The sequence below is a fragment of the Leptopilina heterotoma genome, unplaced genomic scaffold (assembly GCF_015476425.1).
Source record: "Leptopilina heterotoma isolate Lh14 unplaced genomic scaffold, ASM1547642v1 Lhet_51, whole genome shotgun sequence".
Classification (NCBI taxonomy): domain Eukaryota; kingdom Metazoa; phylum Arthropoda; class Insecta; order Hymenoptera; family Figitidae; genus Leptopilina; species Leptopilina heterotoma.
The window spans coordinates 1701828-1719443 of NW_025111110.1; positions in this window are offsets into that span (position 1 = coordinate 1701828).

The following is a 17616-nucleotide window of genomic DNA, read 5'->3' on the forward strand; positions in this document are numbered from 1 at the left end:
ACGAGATAGGAGAGCATGGTATATAAACCCGTGCGACTTTCAATGGAGAATTTTTTCACCCATTTAATTGCCATTTTCAAGTTTTTAATTTGACAATTGGCTTTTTTAATTTCTTTTTTGAAATTCGATTGCCTTTTTTAAATTTCAATTGACTATTGAAATTACCATTGAAATTTCGATTGAAAAAATCACTCAATCGCTAAATACAAAATGCAAAACTAACAAAACTACACAATTCGAATCATTTCGAAAATTCCGATTTCAATTCGAAAAAAATATGTTTCGTTTGGAAAAAAACCCGAATTTTCTAAAAATTTGATTCTTTTTTTTAAACACTCGACATATTTTCAAAAAAAAAAAAATCGTTATTTCAAACATAAATTTTTTTTAAACCCTTTTATAAAAATTTGATGAAAAACAGATTGTTTTTTTGAATAAGAGTTTGAAATTTGGTTTTTTTTTTAAAAAATATTTAAGAATAATTTGGGATATTTTGCAAAAATGAAATTTTTGTAATATCCAGACTTGATTTCGAATGTGATGAAAATTGTGGTTTATATTTTAAATTTATTTCTAAATTTAAAATTCAAAAAAATGGTTTTGAAAAAAAATTCAATTGAATAAATTCGATAAATTGAATATATTCAGTAAATTGAGTTAAAATAATACTGTATTTTAAAAAAATTCAATAAATTCGATTGAATAAATTTAATGAATTCAATTGAATAAAATTTATCAATTCAATTGAATTGAATAAATTCAATAAATTAAATAAATTAAATTGAATTGATAAAATTCAATAAATTAAATTGATTTTAATTTAATGAATTCAATTAAATAATTTCAATAAATTGAATATATTCAGTAAATTGAATTGTAAAAACATTGCATTAAAAAAAATTCCTATAAATTCAATTGAATACATTTTATGAATTGAATTGAATAAATTCGATAAATTAAATTGAATAAATTCTATAAAATGAATTGAATTGATAAAATTCATCAAATGCAATGGAATAAATTCAATAAATTGAATTTTAAAAAAAATACAATAAATTTCAAAATTTCAATTGAAATAAAAAAATGAAAAATTCTTTTTTTTTTAATAAATCGGCAATAAAATGGTGCAAAATCTCTTCGTGGAGCGTCACACGGGAATAATAATTCAAGTAAACTAAAGTGCCTAAGTGACGTGGTTTTCGAAAATCGAATACATTCTGTACATATACTCTTTTCTTACGATACGAAGAAGAAAATGTTTTCGTTTAAATTATATACATGATTCAAAATGTTATAGATTTAGTTTATTAATATTATTTTCACGATTAACAATTATTATATTATTATATTATTATTATTATTATTATTATATTATTATTATTATAATTATTATATTATTATTATTATTATAATTATTATATTATTATACTATTAATATTATTATTATATTATTAATATTAATATTGATATTATTACTAATATTAATAATAATGTCAATATTATATTATTATTAATATTATTTATTAATATTATTATTATTATTATTATTACGACACTATTATTATGTTCGCATACGCGTCGGGTTTGAAAAAGCGCAGCATACTCTATTTATGATATCCCGTTAGCATGGTGTTTTGCAAAAGCGCTAAAATTTTTTTACGATGAGGGTGCGTTCTTATCTTTTTTTTTTGTTTGTTTTTTGATCATATTTAAATACGAAGTCACCTCTTGTCGGTATATAGAAAAAAAATCAAGTCAGTCCAATCATCCGTTTCCTCATTTATATTGTAACCATTACTACTACTCTAGGTGTACTGTTACGCTATTACATTATTACTTTCTATTATTACCATACGCCATTGTCACACTTCCATAACGGGTTAAATGTTTCACAAAACATTTTCTCAGACGATTTCTTGAAAAAAAAAAAATAATTTCGCAATTTATGAAAAATGAAAATAATCTCCAGAATATTTTGAGTTAATTTAGTAGATTATTTTTTATTATTTTATTATTATTATTATTAATATTATTATATTATTATTATTATATTATTATTATTATTATTATTATTATATTATATTATTTAATTATTTAATTTTTTCTATGTTATGAACCGTCTGTCTCTCCCGTTTGCTCTTTTGTTTCTTCCTAGGCTCGATTTTTGTCACTTTTTACCAAAATAATTATTTACTTTTAACGCTTTTTTATATTATAGTATTTAAGAGATCAGTTTTTTCTTTTCTTTTTTTCTCTCTTTTTTTCTTTTTTCTTTTCCTTTTTCTTAATTTTTCCTTTGCTTATTTTTTTCACACTATTTTTTTCTTTTTTCTTTCTTTTTTCTAATTTTTTTCGCTATTTTTTTCTGCCCCTATTTTATTATTTTCCTTTTTGTGATAAAATCTTCCTTTTTTAATTGGAGTCGCAGGGCAAAAATTTTTAATAGCCGAAGGAAGAAGGGAAATCGACAGACGGAAGCAAAGAAATATGGGAGAATGAAGAAAAAAGATTTTTTAAAATATTTCTTTCGTGAAAGATAGAGAGAGAGAGAGAGAGAGAGAGAGCGCGTGCTTGAAAAAGTGTCTCGGAAAATAATTATTTTTTAAATGTATTTAAGCGGAAAAGAACTGATTCGCAATTCGTTAGTTTCATTTTTTTTTTTTTTTGCCAAGATTATATATTTATGCCATGATCATGAAAAACAAGATAGAGAAAAAAAAATGGCGCCCCAGTACACTATGAGCGCGCGGGCTTGGTTGCATTATCCTTGCGAGTATATTTATATTTATAAATTATTATTTTTTTCTTCCTAATTTTTCCAGTTTATAATCTAATATATTTGAAAAATTAATTAAAATTTATCGCAGATGCAGAAAAATAATTTTTTTTTTCTGTAAACAAAATAATTACGTGCGTGCAGAATATAAACCCTCTGACTCGGATTTTTTTTCTTTTTCTTTTTATTGAAAGAATTGCATGCATCTGATTAATTTTAATGCGCGCGTCTTTTTCTTTATTTATTATTATTATATTATTATTATTTATTTATTTACTTTTATGTTTTTTTTTCTCTCAACTTGAAACGGAAAATAATTTAAAAGAAAACGAAAAAAAAGTACAAAAAAAAAAAAGAAACGTAAGGGTGACGCTCAAGCAGCGCGCTTTCCTGTTATAGACTTGACCACTTCTATATATAAATATATATAATATTATTAATAAATAATATACTATACGTGTACGTCTCTTTTTTAATTTAATATATTTATTTTTTCAAACGTATTTATATATTTATACAATATTTTATACTGCGTTCTTCACAGATATACACGAGCAAAAACTGAAAATAAAAAAAAAAAAAAAACAGGCGCATGTTATGTGTGCAAAGTCGATCTCTTGGCTCTCAGAGGAACCGGATGTTCTTTAGCTATTCTCGGAAGCCCTTTTTTTTGTCGAGACAGAATAATCATCCCTGCGATTTTTTTCATCAATTTCGAAATGTTAGTTTTAGTTTTTGAAAATATTCCTTTTTCTGTGTTTATAAAAAAAAAAACTGTGATCCATAGCAGGGATGATGTTTCTTTCAAAGAAAAATCTCTCTTCCCCCTCCATCACCATTTTTGCTCTAGTTTTTATATTTAAAAAACGTAAAGATATACTTAATTTCCCTTTGTGATATATAGAAACGCGTATACAATGCGTCGATCGTCCACGATTTTTTTTTTTTTTTGAGCGAGTATATGTGAGAGAAAGGAGATGACAAACAAAAAAAAAAAATTTATAATATCGAAGAAGTGTATTTTGTGAAAGAAAAAGAAAAATAAAAATTGTAAAAAGAAATCTCGTGCTTCCTTCGACGAATGAAAAAAAAAAACACTTCGAAAGTACAGTATAGTTAATACACAGACACACAAACATATGGGAGCCAACTGATAGGCTGGACGGAAGTCGTTCGAATCCAAAGTCAAAGTTTAGTTATGTGTATAAATGAAAGATCATATTTATTTCTGTATTCTGTGATAGGACTCGGTTTCAACTCTTTCCCATGTTCCCGGATGCGAGATTATATATATATTATTATTATTATTTTTTTTTTACGAAAGAGTCGAAATTCTTTTTTTTTTTGTTAATTAACCTTCTTTTTGTTCAAAAAAAGAAAAAAATTCCTTTTTGTTAATTCTTTGAATAAAAAAAAATTATTTTTAGTAAATAGTTTTTTATATTTATTAATATTATTATTATAATGGAAAGATCGAAGGTTCGAACGGCTTCTTCCTTGAAATCGCAACGGGACCACAAACGTGATAAAATAAAAATAAAAATGAAAAAAAAAACAAAAAAAGAACAGATTTTTTTTTCGTTGTCAAAGGAGAAAAAGTCAAGTCAGGCAATATAAGAAAAAAATAATGTTGAGAGTGAAGAAAATGATTTTTCAAAATTATTGTGATTTTTTTTTTTAAATAATATAATTGTGTGTATAATGAATGATAAGGGGAGATCTTTAACGATGTGCCTTAGCTGAATTTTGTTGGTTTGTGAGAAAAGAGAGAAAGAAGGGGAAAAAATAAGAAGAAGAAAAAAAGAAGAAACTTTTGGCATTCTCAGCAGATTATAGATTCTAAATATAGAAAATAGCTTTTTTTTGAATTGTGAAATAAAAGTTTTTTTATCGTATTCTTCTCACGCGGCTGGTGTCAGTTTATGTGAATTAATGTGAATTACTGCTGAGAATTAAATGATTTCGTTATTTTTCTCTCTTTCTTTCTTTCTTTCTCTCCCTCTCTCGGCAGGATTTTTTTCATTACATTTTCTGAAAACAAACACATAAGTCTCATGTATGTATGTAGTTTGATAAGTATTGCCAACAATACATTACCTATTTAATACATTTTATTATTACAAAATATTTAATCACGTGTTTTCATTTTTTAATCCTTTCGTCCTCTAGTTTTAAGACTTTTATCAAATTACTATTAATTTAGTTATTTTTATGTTAAGATTTATTAATTATTTTTTTATTCATTACATTTATTATACTTTTTATTTATTTTATTTTTTTAAATTACAATAATAAATTTTTAAATTAGTTTTAAAACATAAAATTAAACATAAAAAAATTAATTTAAAAAAAACATAAAATCTTTTAATTAAAGTCTTCAGATTATTATTGTCAGTTCTAATAATTAATTCGATGCATAAAAAATTGACCACTGCATAAAAAATAATTCAGAAAAAAATTGATTTGGATGTTTCCTAATTATCTTTTTTGAAAAAAGAATTAAAGGTAAAAAAAAATTATATTTTAATCGAAGATTTTTATCTTACTAGTTTTTTTATACTCGCAATAAAAAACTTAAAGTTGACAATTATATAGACTCGTTTGTGAGTTAATTATTTAAAAAAAATGGTATAAATTATTATTTAAGATAATCATTATACAAAATATATTTAACCACTCACTTTGATAATTATTTAAATTATCCTTTTAATTGTTAATAATGATAATTAATTTTTATATTTATTTTATATTTTTAATAAAATACGTCCGAATCAGAAAAAAGAAGAAAAGCAAAAATACGAACTTAATAAAAGATTATCAATAAACTCGTTTATTTACAAATAAATTATAATTAGAAATTCGAAAAACTAATTAAGATTGAGAGAAATAATTAGAGAGACTGTTATTTCGATATAAATAATATCTATCTATCTAGATTATATAGATATAGAAAATGTACTTCAATAAATACAAAATATTAATTAAAATTTAAAATTCACAATTTAAATTCAAAAAAACAAAATTTACATTTTAATTAAAAATTTTATTTTTAAATCTAATGAAAGAAAAAATTCGATTTCCTCATTTTTTTTCTGTAGAAAAAAACAAGAGTAAATAAGAAATAAAATTTAAAAACAAAAACTAAATAAACAATATAATTTAAAAATAAAGACTATGTAAATAAAAAAAGATAATTGAAAAACAAAAACTAAATCAAAAAGATAATTCGAAAACAAAAACTAAATCAAAAAGATAATTTAGTAAGAAAAAATAAATAAAAAGGATAAGTTAAACAAGAAAATAAATAACAAAAAGATAATTAAAACAAAAGATAAATAATAAAAAAAAATGATAATTAAAACAAAAAATAAATAAATAAAATAAATTAAAGAAAGAAAGAAATAAAAAAAGATAATTTAAGCAAAAAATAAATAAAAAAGATATAAAATTATCAGAAAATTGTGTAAATAGTTGGAATAAATTTGAAATGAACGTTTGAAATTGTACAGTAACAAGGCGCGCAGACTTGGAATTTTTTTTTCATGCGTAATCTTGGTAGTTATGCCAACATATCAGTCGATAGTAATCAATATGCATGTTGATCAATTTTATTAGCAGACAGAGAAAGACAGAAAAATTGTAAGAGAGAGAAAGAGAGAGAGAGAGAGAGAGAGAGCCGTGTGAGAAAGCCTCACGATGGAAATCCTCTTTGGAAATTGCCAACTCTATTTGTTTCTAATGCAAATGTCTTGCCCTTTGGGATTGAGTAACTCGGTATAAGAAACAGGTTCTCAAATTTACTTCAATGCCCATTTTCTTCTTTTGCTACTTTCAAATCAAATTCACTTCTCTGTGTATATATTTTATTTGTATATATGTATATATATATACTGTATGGTAAGTATATTTATATTTATTTATTTGTATGCCTGTGTATATGCATTTTTATCCGATAATGATAATTGTAAAAACTTGTTTTCAATATTAAATTCAAATTAATTTTTTTTTTCACCTAACTAAAATTTTCTAATTCTCGTAAATGATTAAAATAATTATTAATATAATAATAATTATTAGTTACATCTAATATTGTTCGCTTAAATAATTATTTACTATTCACAATAACTATAATTTTCTTTCATATTATTACTTGATATAATAATATAACAATAATTTACTCCATTTGTATTTTTTACACTTTTTATATTATAAATTAAATAGATAATTATTATAATTTTATTTATGATTATTGCTTATCAATTTAAGTATCTAATTATTAATTAAATTAAAATACTAATAATCAAGAATTTATTTAATTAAGGTATTATTTTTAGTATTTTTATTGAGTCATCTATTATTAATTACGTAGCTAACAGTTTATTAAATCTATTTTTTGAACTCATCACAGTGATCACACACTGAAAAGAAAATTTATCTGATTCTACTAAACGATTAAATTGTCTATTATCAAATAAATATATTTATTTTTATGAAATAATTTTTGTGTAATAAGTAAATATTTATTTGATTATAAATCGGTTATTTGAATCAAATAAATTTTTTTAGACCAGTGATTTTTTCTGGAAATATTAATTTGTAAAATTTATTAGTAAAACTTACTAAATCAAAAGCAAAAATTGTTAGTTAACATTTTTACTAATTTAAATTTAGAGAGAAAACTTCAATGATTAGTAAAATTTATTACAGATTTGATCAGATTTCCCCATAAAAATATAGGTAGTAATAAATTGACTATTTGATTTTTATTTTTTATTCTATTTATTTAATTATTAAATTTTTTATTACCAGAATAACTTTTACTATTTTGAAAGAAAATTTCCTTTATAAAAATTAGAAAAACTTATTTCAGAAGTAGTAAAATTTTGTTCTTTTAATTTAATTAATTATATGGATTCCATAAAAACACTTTGGAGCTGATATTTTTCGTTTAATAAACGAATTGTAATTTTCAAATTCTTTCTTTGATAATTATATTTTACTTATAATTAATAGAATTATAAATATTTCAATTCAATATATATATTTACTTACAAAATAAAGTCGACAGGAAACAGATGTTGTTTAATTTACCTGAAACAAAAAGAAAAGAAAATATTTGAATTATTATGAAAAAAATAAAAATGATTAAATAAAAATATGTTATAATTTCTATTAAAAATTGATTTAAAAATGAATTTATGGGGAAAACAACAATAAAATATTGGAACCATTTTGTGGTACCAATATGGTACCAGTCAAAAATTTGATGACACCATATTTAAAAAGTAAAAAAAAATACTTTAAAAAAAATTTTTTTTTATTAAAATTTTGTTTAAATAATAGAATTCTTTTGGAAAATTTTATGAAAATAGTAGATATATAAAAAATAATTGAAATTTTCTTAGGCACAAATAGTATCAATATTCAGTTTGTACAACAATCACTTGATTTCTTTTAGCCTTCGGATTTCGATATTCGGTTGGAAGCAACATTATATAATTTCTTTTGGCATTTGTTAGCATCAAAATTATTTTTTGGTACAATATTTATTTCCTTTGTGTCTTTGTTACCGTCAAGATTATAGTTTGGTCCCAAAATTTGTTTCCTTGGTACCAATATTCTGATGGCATAAAAATTATTAGTTTTCTTTTGGTCGCAATGACTAAGAAAATTAATTTTTCTTTGGTATCAATCTTCGGCTGGTACCAGTATTTATTTTTTGTAGGTCAGTGTTGCAATCAAGATTGTAATTTGGTACGAACATTAACCATTTTGTTCCAACATTCTTCTGGTACTAATATTCTGTTGGTACCGCAATCATTTGACTTCTTTTGGTCTTTACTATCAATTTTCAGTTGGTACCAACATTATATATTTTCTTTTGGCCTTAATTACTATTTTGGTTTCAACTTTGTACCAAAAACACAATTATTTAGTTATACCAACATTATTTATTTTCTTTGTATCTTTGTTACCATCAAAATTATGTCTTGGTACCAAAATTGTTCGTATGGTACCAATATTCTGTTGGTACCACAATTTAAATTCTTTTGAACTTTGGATACCAATATTCAGTTGGTACCAACATTATATATTTTCCTTTGGCCTTTGTTACTATAAAAATTATATTTTTGGTATTTAATTTTTTCCAGTACTTTTAATAAAAATCCCTGACTTTTCCCTGACCAATTCTAATTTTCCTGACTTTTTCCTGAATTCCTTGACTTCCCTGACTTGTGGCAACCATGTTACACATACAAATGTCCTGGAGAAATAAGAAATCTGTCCTGGAATGTCCTGGAATTTTAAGTCATATTTTCAGTAGACACCCTAACTCTGGTACCTATTGTATATTTGAGCCTAAAGTCTGTGTTCATACCAAAATATAATCTTAATGAAAATAAAGACCTAGAGTCAAAAACCTAGAAAAAGAAGAAAATTTTATTTAAATCGCAAAAGAAAAGAACAAAAGAACTACTGGCTTTTTCATTGGCAAAGACTTGAAAATTGGTGAAAAATAAAAAGATGAAGAAAAGTGTTGTTTTTTTATTCATATGGTTAAAGGCGGGACGTTTTGAATGTTTATTCCTGGTAGGAAATTATTTCCGTCTGTGTATTCTGAATACATATACACATGTAGATAAATGTGTTTGTGAATTAATGTCGTTGAACGCTGCCAAATATCTTGACGCTTTACTCCCTCGCTAATTTTAGGTCCTCTTGAATGAAACACACAAGTCAAGGTGCGCGGACTTGGAGCCAAGTTTCCTCTTTTCTCAGTTGTGCCGCGCCAATCTATATAGCGCGTTTTCGAATGTCCACACAATCGCTTTCAGCGGGGTCAAAGACCCAGCTTCTTGGCGAAACCGTAGTCGTAAAGCAAAAGCTGACTGCAAAACTGCGTTGGGGCAAAGAGTCGTAAAACGAATCTGCGTGTAAAGAAAAGGATGAAAACAGTAGCAAAATTTCTTGAAACGAAAGACCGAAAAAAAGAAGAAAGAAAGAAAGAAAGAAAAAGAGTTGAGAGAATGAAAGATGAAAAGGAAATTAGTGTAAACTATTATAGAGAATTTTGGGACATTCCGAAAAAAAATCTCTCCCTCAGTTATGAAAAAGAAGAAAAAGCAAACTTGTTTCTTCTCTTTTTCTTTTTTTAATGTTCAGTTTAGGAATTGACCCCATCACTATAATGATGGTTGAAAAAAATAAAATTAGATACGATTTAGTGTTTCAGATTTTTCAAAAAAATTGATGTATTTGGCTAAATTATGAAAATTAATTTCCAAGAAATAAGAATTAAGTTCAGGGATCACAGTTAGTCTCCTTTTTTGACCACTTTTCCCTTCTGTTTCTCCTTAAATTAACAAAATCTCTAAAACACTTAAAATCACTCACGCGACAATTGATACTTTTTCAACTTTTATTATTACAGACTTCGCACACGATAACTAATGTTAAAAAAGTAGCAAAAAGTAGCTTTCAAACTAAAAAAAAGCAGTAAAAAAGTATCTAGCGAAAAATTAAACTTGACGACCAAAAAAACTCGTTTTAGAAACTTCACAAAACTGACAAAAATTCCATTCCATATTTTTTATTTTTCTAACTTTTTCCTAATTTTCACCCAAAAATATATTTACATCTTTCTTATCCTGCTAATAAATTAAATTCTTGCAACGAACTTTATTAATCATGAAAGAATTTAAATATTTATAAAAATAATTTAATTCTTGCGAAGAATTTTAGAAAAATTGTAAAATAATTGATTTCTTTCGACTAATTTTATGCAAATTCTCCTATAAATAATTTAACTCCGGAGAAATTTTTATTATTCATGAAAAAAATTAAATTCTTACGAAGTTTTCTACAAAAAATTTCTTAAACAATTAAATTTTACAAAGAATTCTATTAAAATTTTTGAGAATAATTGAATATTTGTGTGGCATTTTATTAAATTTTTTTTAAAATAATTGAATTCCTAAAAAGCATTTTATTATCTATTTATGAAAATAATTAAATTATTGCAAACGATTGTACTAGAATTTTTTAAAATAATTGAATTTACAAAAAAAAATTTATTACTTTTAAAATTATTGGAATTTTTGAGATGAATATTGTTGTTTACTAAAAATAATTAAATTTTGCAAAGAATTTTATTAAAATGCCTGAAAATAATTGAATTTTCGGGAATAATTTTGTTATTTATTTTTAATAACTAAATTCTTTCGAAGAATTATAATTATTTATGTCAATACTAATTGAATTCGTGAGAAAAATTTAATTAAAATCTAAAAAAATAATTGAATTATTTCAAAAAAGTTTTATTAAAATTGTATTTAAAATAATTGATTTCTTTCGAATAATTTTATTAAAATATTTGAAAATAATTTAATTCCTGTGAAAAATTCTAATATTTTTGTAAATAATTAAATTCTTCCAAAGGATTTAAAAAAAATATTTTTTAAAATAATTGATTAGGAATTATTACATTTTTTTGAGCATTCCTGTAAAATTGTATTAAAATAATTGAAATCCTACGATGAATTTTAATATTTATAAAAATAATTGAATAGTTGCAAAGAATTTTTATTAAAATTTCCAAAAATAATTAAATTCCTAAGAGGAATTTTAATATTTATGAAAATAATTAAATTATTGCGAATAATTTTTTTAAAATGTTTAAAAATAATTTAATTTTTGGAAAAAATTTCGTTACTTTTGAAAGCTAATTGAATTTTTCGCTTAATTAATTGAAAATAGTATTAAAAATAATTGAAATTCTTTGATGAGTTTTATTATTTATGAAAATAATGGAATTCTTGCTTAGAATTTTATCAAAAATTTTTTTAAAAAATTGAATTTCCACAAAAAATGTTATTATTAGTAGAAGTAATTGAATTATTGTGAAGAATTGTATAAAAATTTTGTTAAATAATTGAGCTTTTCAAAATTTTTTTGGAGAATTTATTTATAATTTATAATTTATTTCTAATAATTAATAATTAAATAATTTAATTAATTAATTAATTTATAATTTATTTATAAAAATAATTGAATTTTGGATGAATTCTTTTTAAATATAATTAAATTCTTTTGGGAAATTTTATGAAAATACTAGATATTAAAAATAATTGAATTTCGAATATTTTTTGAAAATAATTTAATCGTTTTAAAGAATTTGATTATAATTTTTGAAATAGTATCTTTTAGTGGCTGACATTTTATTTTTATTCGTTAGTAACTTTCAAGTTCTCAGTCGCAAACCGCGTTTATTAATAACAGTACCATACGTAAATAGAGAAAAACGAATTATTTTTTTTTGTAACTTTAAAAAAACTGTACGACACAAACCCGATAAGGGTATATATAAAAAAAACTTGAAGTAAAATAACAAGTGTACATTTATTATAATTTGAAATTGTCACAAGGTTGTCTTGTACTTAAAAAATTGTTATACTTAGTATGGTTAAAGTAATAATCTGTATTTAGCATAATTTAAAAAAATGACTCACGTCTCATGTCAGGCGAGTGGAAGTTTAAAGAGAAAAAGAAGATGAAGAAGATGATGAAGAAAAAAAAATATTTAAAAAAAATATTTCTCGTTACGTGAATGACACATTTGAAAAAGGTAAATCCAGTTTGTTGCTCACGATGCACGTTTTGCGAGTGAATCTCTCTCTCTCTCTCTCTCTCTCTCTGGATGAGACTTGAAGAAAATAATTTGCGAAATGTGAAATAGACGTAAATTATATTGAAGGAAACTGATTCATATATAAATAAATAAATGCAGTTAAGCGCGTATATAACACCCTTGAGTTGAGACCATTGGAATATACATATAGACATGTGTACACATGGACTTTGCTATTCAATCAGTGCACGATGGAAAGTCATTTAAATCGAAGTCACTTCACTTCCTGTATCGGAAAAGGATTTCCTTACAAGCTTTTGAATCGATTAAAAAAAATATTGCCTTGGAAGAAAAAAAATTGTTGAACAAAAATCCCATTGCAAATGGCAAAAAGGTTTTTTTTCTTTCTTTTTCAATTCTGAAAAGTTTACTTCTAAAAAAAATTTCTAAAAAGGAAAATTTTCTTGCTGAGTTTAATCTTCTATTTGCAAAATATTTTTTCCTCTACAAAGAAAACCTGAAACAATTTTTTAGAACTAAAAAAAAGATCTCCAAGATTTTTCCCTCTCAAAAAGAAAAAACAATATTTTTGAACTTGAAAAAAGTTATTCAAGAATTTTCCCTTCGCAAAAAATCAAAATAATTTTTTAGAACCAAAAAATAAAAAACAAAAAAAGAATACCAAGTACTAAAAACAAAGAAAAACTAATAACAACAAAATAATCTTTTAATTGATACCAGTATTCCATTGCTATACCAATAATTTTGGTACCAAAAAAATCTCAAAGATTTTTTTCTCAAAAAAAAACCCAAAACAATATTTTTGAACATCAAAAAAGGTCTCACAAATTTTTCCCTTTCCAAAAAAAATCCAAATCAATTTTTTAGAAGAAAGAACAAAACAATCTTTTTGGTATCAGTATTCTATTGGTATCAATATTTTTGGTACCAAAAAAAAATCTTCTAGATTTTTCTCCCTACAAAAAAATTACAAAACAATGTCTTAGAACAAAACAAAAACAAGCAACAATAAAGCAATTTTAAAATTGATACCATTAATTTATTGCTACAAATAATTTTCTTACTAAAAAAAGTCTCCAAGATCAAAATTTTAGAGACTAGAAAAAAACAAAAAAATCCAAATGACTTTTTTAGAAATTAAAAGATTTTCAAGATTTTTTCCTTCACAAAGAAACCAAAACAATTTTTTAGAACAAAAAATATTAGCAAATACTAAAAACCAAACAAAAACAAAAAAGTAAATAAATAACAAAAGAATTTCTAAATACCAGTTTTCTATATTTTTATCAATAATTTTGGTAACAAAAAAAAATGTTAAAGCTTCTTTTCTTTACAAAAATATCAAAAAAAAAAAAATTTTTGAAAACAAAAGAAGAATACAAAATATCAAAAACAATAAAGAACAAACAAAGAATCTTTAAATTGGTACCAGTATTCCATTGCTACCAATAATTTTGGTACCAAAAAAATCTCAAAGATTTCTCTCTCTACAGGAAATCCAAAACAATAATTTTAAACACCAAAAAAGATCTCACAGATTTTTCCCTTTCCAAAAAGATAAAAATCAATTTTTTAGAAGAAAGAACAAAACAATTTTTTTAGCATCAGTATTCTATTGCTATCAATGTTTTTGGTACCAAAAAAAATCTCCTACATTTTTCCCCCTACAAAAAATTACAAAACAATGTTTTAGAACAAAACAAAAACAGGCAACAATGAAACAATTTTAAAATTGATACCATTATTTTATTGCTACAAATAATTTTCTTTCTAAAAAAGTCTCCCAAGATTTTTATCTTTAAAAAAAATCTAAATGACATTTTTAGAAATTAAAAGATTTTCAAGATTTTTTCCTTCACAAAGAAACCAAAACAATTTTTTAGAACAAAAAATAATACCAAATACTAAAAACCAAACAAAAAAGTAAATAAATAACAAAAGAATTTTTAAATATCAGTATTCTATATTGTTACCAATAATTTTGGTACCAAAAAAAAATGTTAAAGCTTCTTCTTCTCTTTACAAAAAAATCCAAAACAATTTTTAGAAAACAAAAAAAGAATACAAAATTCTAAAAACAAAACAAAACAAATAAGAAACAAACAAAGAATCATTAAATTTGTACCAGTATTCTATGGCTACCGTTTATTTTATACCAAATAAAAATCTGCAAAATTTTTCCCTCTACAAAAAAATCCAAAATTTTCTAAACAAAACAAATTAAAAAAAAGAATTCTAAATACTAGAAGCAAAACAAACGAATTATAACGAAAGAATTTTATAATTGGTACCAGTAATCTATTCTATCATCCAAGATATTTTTCCCAGATATCTAAGATGTTTCTCTTTGCAAAAAAAATCCGAAACAATTTTTTGAAAACTCAACAAAAAAATCTCCAAGACTTTTTTTTGAAAAACACTTCAATAAACCAGAAACAAATAATAAATCTTATAAATCCCCAAAAAATATTTCTGCGACTCTTATCCCCTGTTCCTCATAAAAGAAAATTTTTTCCACTTTTAAACTTACAATTGAAAAAATAAATACAGAAAATGTGTTAAATACAGAAAAAGGACATATATAAGATTAATAGCTGTGACTCAATTAATTAACAATTCCTGACGAGAAGGGGGAGGACGAGGGAGGGAAAAAATGTAAAGAAATTATAAACGAGGAGATTGTAACCTTGATTCTAAAAAAGGACATATATTTTGGCCTTGTGAAGATATAGAATGGACATTATTATTATCAGAAAGATGCGAGGTGTAGATGAAGATGAAGATGAAGAAGAAGAAGAAGAAGAAGAAGAAGAAAAAGGTTCGTAGATCCCAAAGAGAAGGCAAGGATCGTAGAAAAATATTTTTGCCCCAATGGAAAGAAGAACACATTACACACACAAACACACATATTGGATTCATGAGAGAGAGAAGCGAAGGCACTCTTGTGATGGTCTCAGCTCTCGTGCTTTTTTGGCGGTCTCGAAAAATAGATAAAAATGTGCAAATAAACGTCGGTCGCTTCTCTCAGGGACAACCAGTTGCCATCTTGCTTTCTTATATAAGTCCCTCCTTTAGTCTTCTCTCCTCCTCATCCTCAACCTCATCCTCCTTCCTTATCCAATATATATAGATATATTTATATATAAACCTTCTCCTCTCCTCGAACCACCAGCTCCTCGTCATTATTCCTCTCTTTTTCTCCACATATGGCTGTCACTGTCTTTCCTCTCATCTTTAAATTGATCGCATTTTCAATCTTATAGACCTGCCTCATCAGAAGATAATACCGGATTTTTTTCTCTTTTCAAAAAAAAAAAAAAAAAAAAAAATCAGAAAAAAAGGATTTATTGATTTTTCTTGCAAACAGAAATGTGTATTTTTAAAATCCAAAAAGTTGTTTTGAGACGAATCAAACTTTTGTTTAAAGTTGTGTAAACAATTTCAAGTGGTTAATAATGTAGATGAATAAAATTTTCAAAATGTATTTTTGATATTTTGTTTCAACAAAGAGGAAATTATTTTTCGTTTTCTTTTTATCTTTAACACCATCAACACTTTCAGTTTGGTAGCAATATTTAGAAGATACGATAATCATTTACTTTTTTTTTGGTACCAATAATTTGATGATCCCAACATTATTTGTTATCTTTAACACTTCGTTTTCATGAAAATTTAATTTTGGTACTTATATTTTCTTAGTGCCAATAATCGCAGTACCAACATTATTTTTTTTCTTTCTGTTTTTATTACCATCGAAAAAATTATATCTTTTTACCAATATTGATTTTTTGGTACCAAAAAATCAATTAAATCTGTGCCTTTGGTACCCAAATTATGCTTCATTCTTTTTGTTTTTGACACCATTAATATTGTAATTTTGAGACCAATTCTTCTTTGGTACATAATCAAAAATTTACTTTTACTCATCCTTACAATCAAAATTGTCTCTTTGGTATACAATTTTCTTTGATACAAATATTTTTCTGGTACTAAAATAATTTTTTTTAACTTCAATACCATCAATACCGTATTTTTGGCAACAATTTTCAATTGATACTACAATTATTTGATATCTTTTCATTTTTTGTACTAATATTCAGTTCCTATCACAACCATTTGATTTCTTTTGGTCTTTTGTACAAATATTCCGTTGGTACCACAATTATTGGTTTTCTTTTGATGTTAGTTCCGATAAAAATAATTGTTTCTTGGGCACAAATAGTATCAATATTCAGATGGTACAACAATCATTTGATTTCTTTTAGTCTTTGGATATCGATATTCTGTTGGAACAACATTATATAATTTCTTTTGGCATTTGTTAATATCAAAATTATTTTTTGGTACAATATTTATTTCCTTTGTGTCGTTGTTACCATCAAGATTATAGTTTGGTCCAAAAATTTGTTCCCTTGGTACCAATATTATGTTGGCATAAAGATGATTAGTTTTCTTTTGGTCGTAATGACTAAGAAAATAAATTTTTCTTTGGTATCAATCTTCTGCTGGTGCCAGCATCATTTATTTTCTGTAGGTCATTGTTACAGTCAAGATTGTAATTTGGTGCATTAACAATTTTGTGCCAACATTCTTCTGGTACTAATATTCTGTTGGTACCACAATCATTTGACTTCTTTTGGTCTTTACTAATAATTTTCTGTTGGTACTAACATTATATATTTTCTTTTGGCCTTAATTACTACGAAAATTAAATTTTGGTTCCAACTTTATACTATAAATACAATTATGTAGTTATACTAACATTATTTATTTCCTTTGTATCTTTGTTACCATTAAAATTATGTCTTGGTACCAAAATTGTTCCTATGGTACCAATATTCTGTTGGTACCACAATTTAAATTCTTTTAACCTTTGGATACCAATATTCAGTTGGTACCAACATTATATATTTTCCTTTGGCCTTTGTGACTATAAAAATTGTATTTTTGGTACCAAAAACTAATGTTGATACGAACAAAATATTAATTGGTACCAACAGTATTTATTTTCTTTCAATCCTAATTACTATGAAAATTATATTGTGGTACCAACTTTGGACCATAAATATTATTATTCAGTTATACCAACTATTTATTTCATTTGTATCTTTTTTACTAAGATTACATTTTGGTACCAAATTTTTGTTTCCTTGGTACCAATATTCTGTTGGTACCACAATAATCAGTTTTT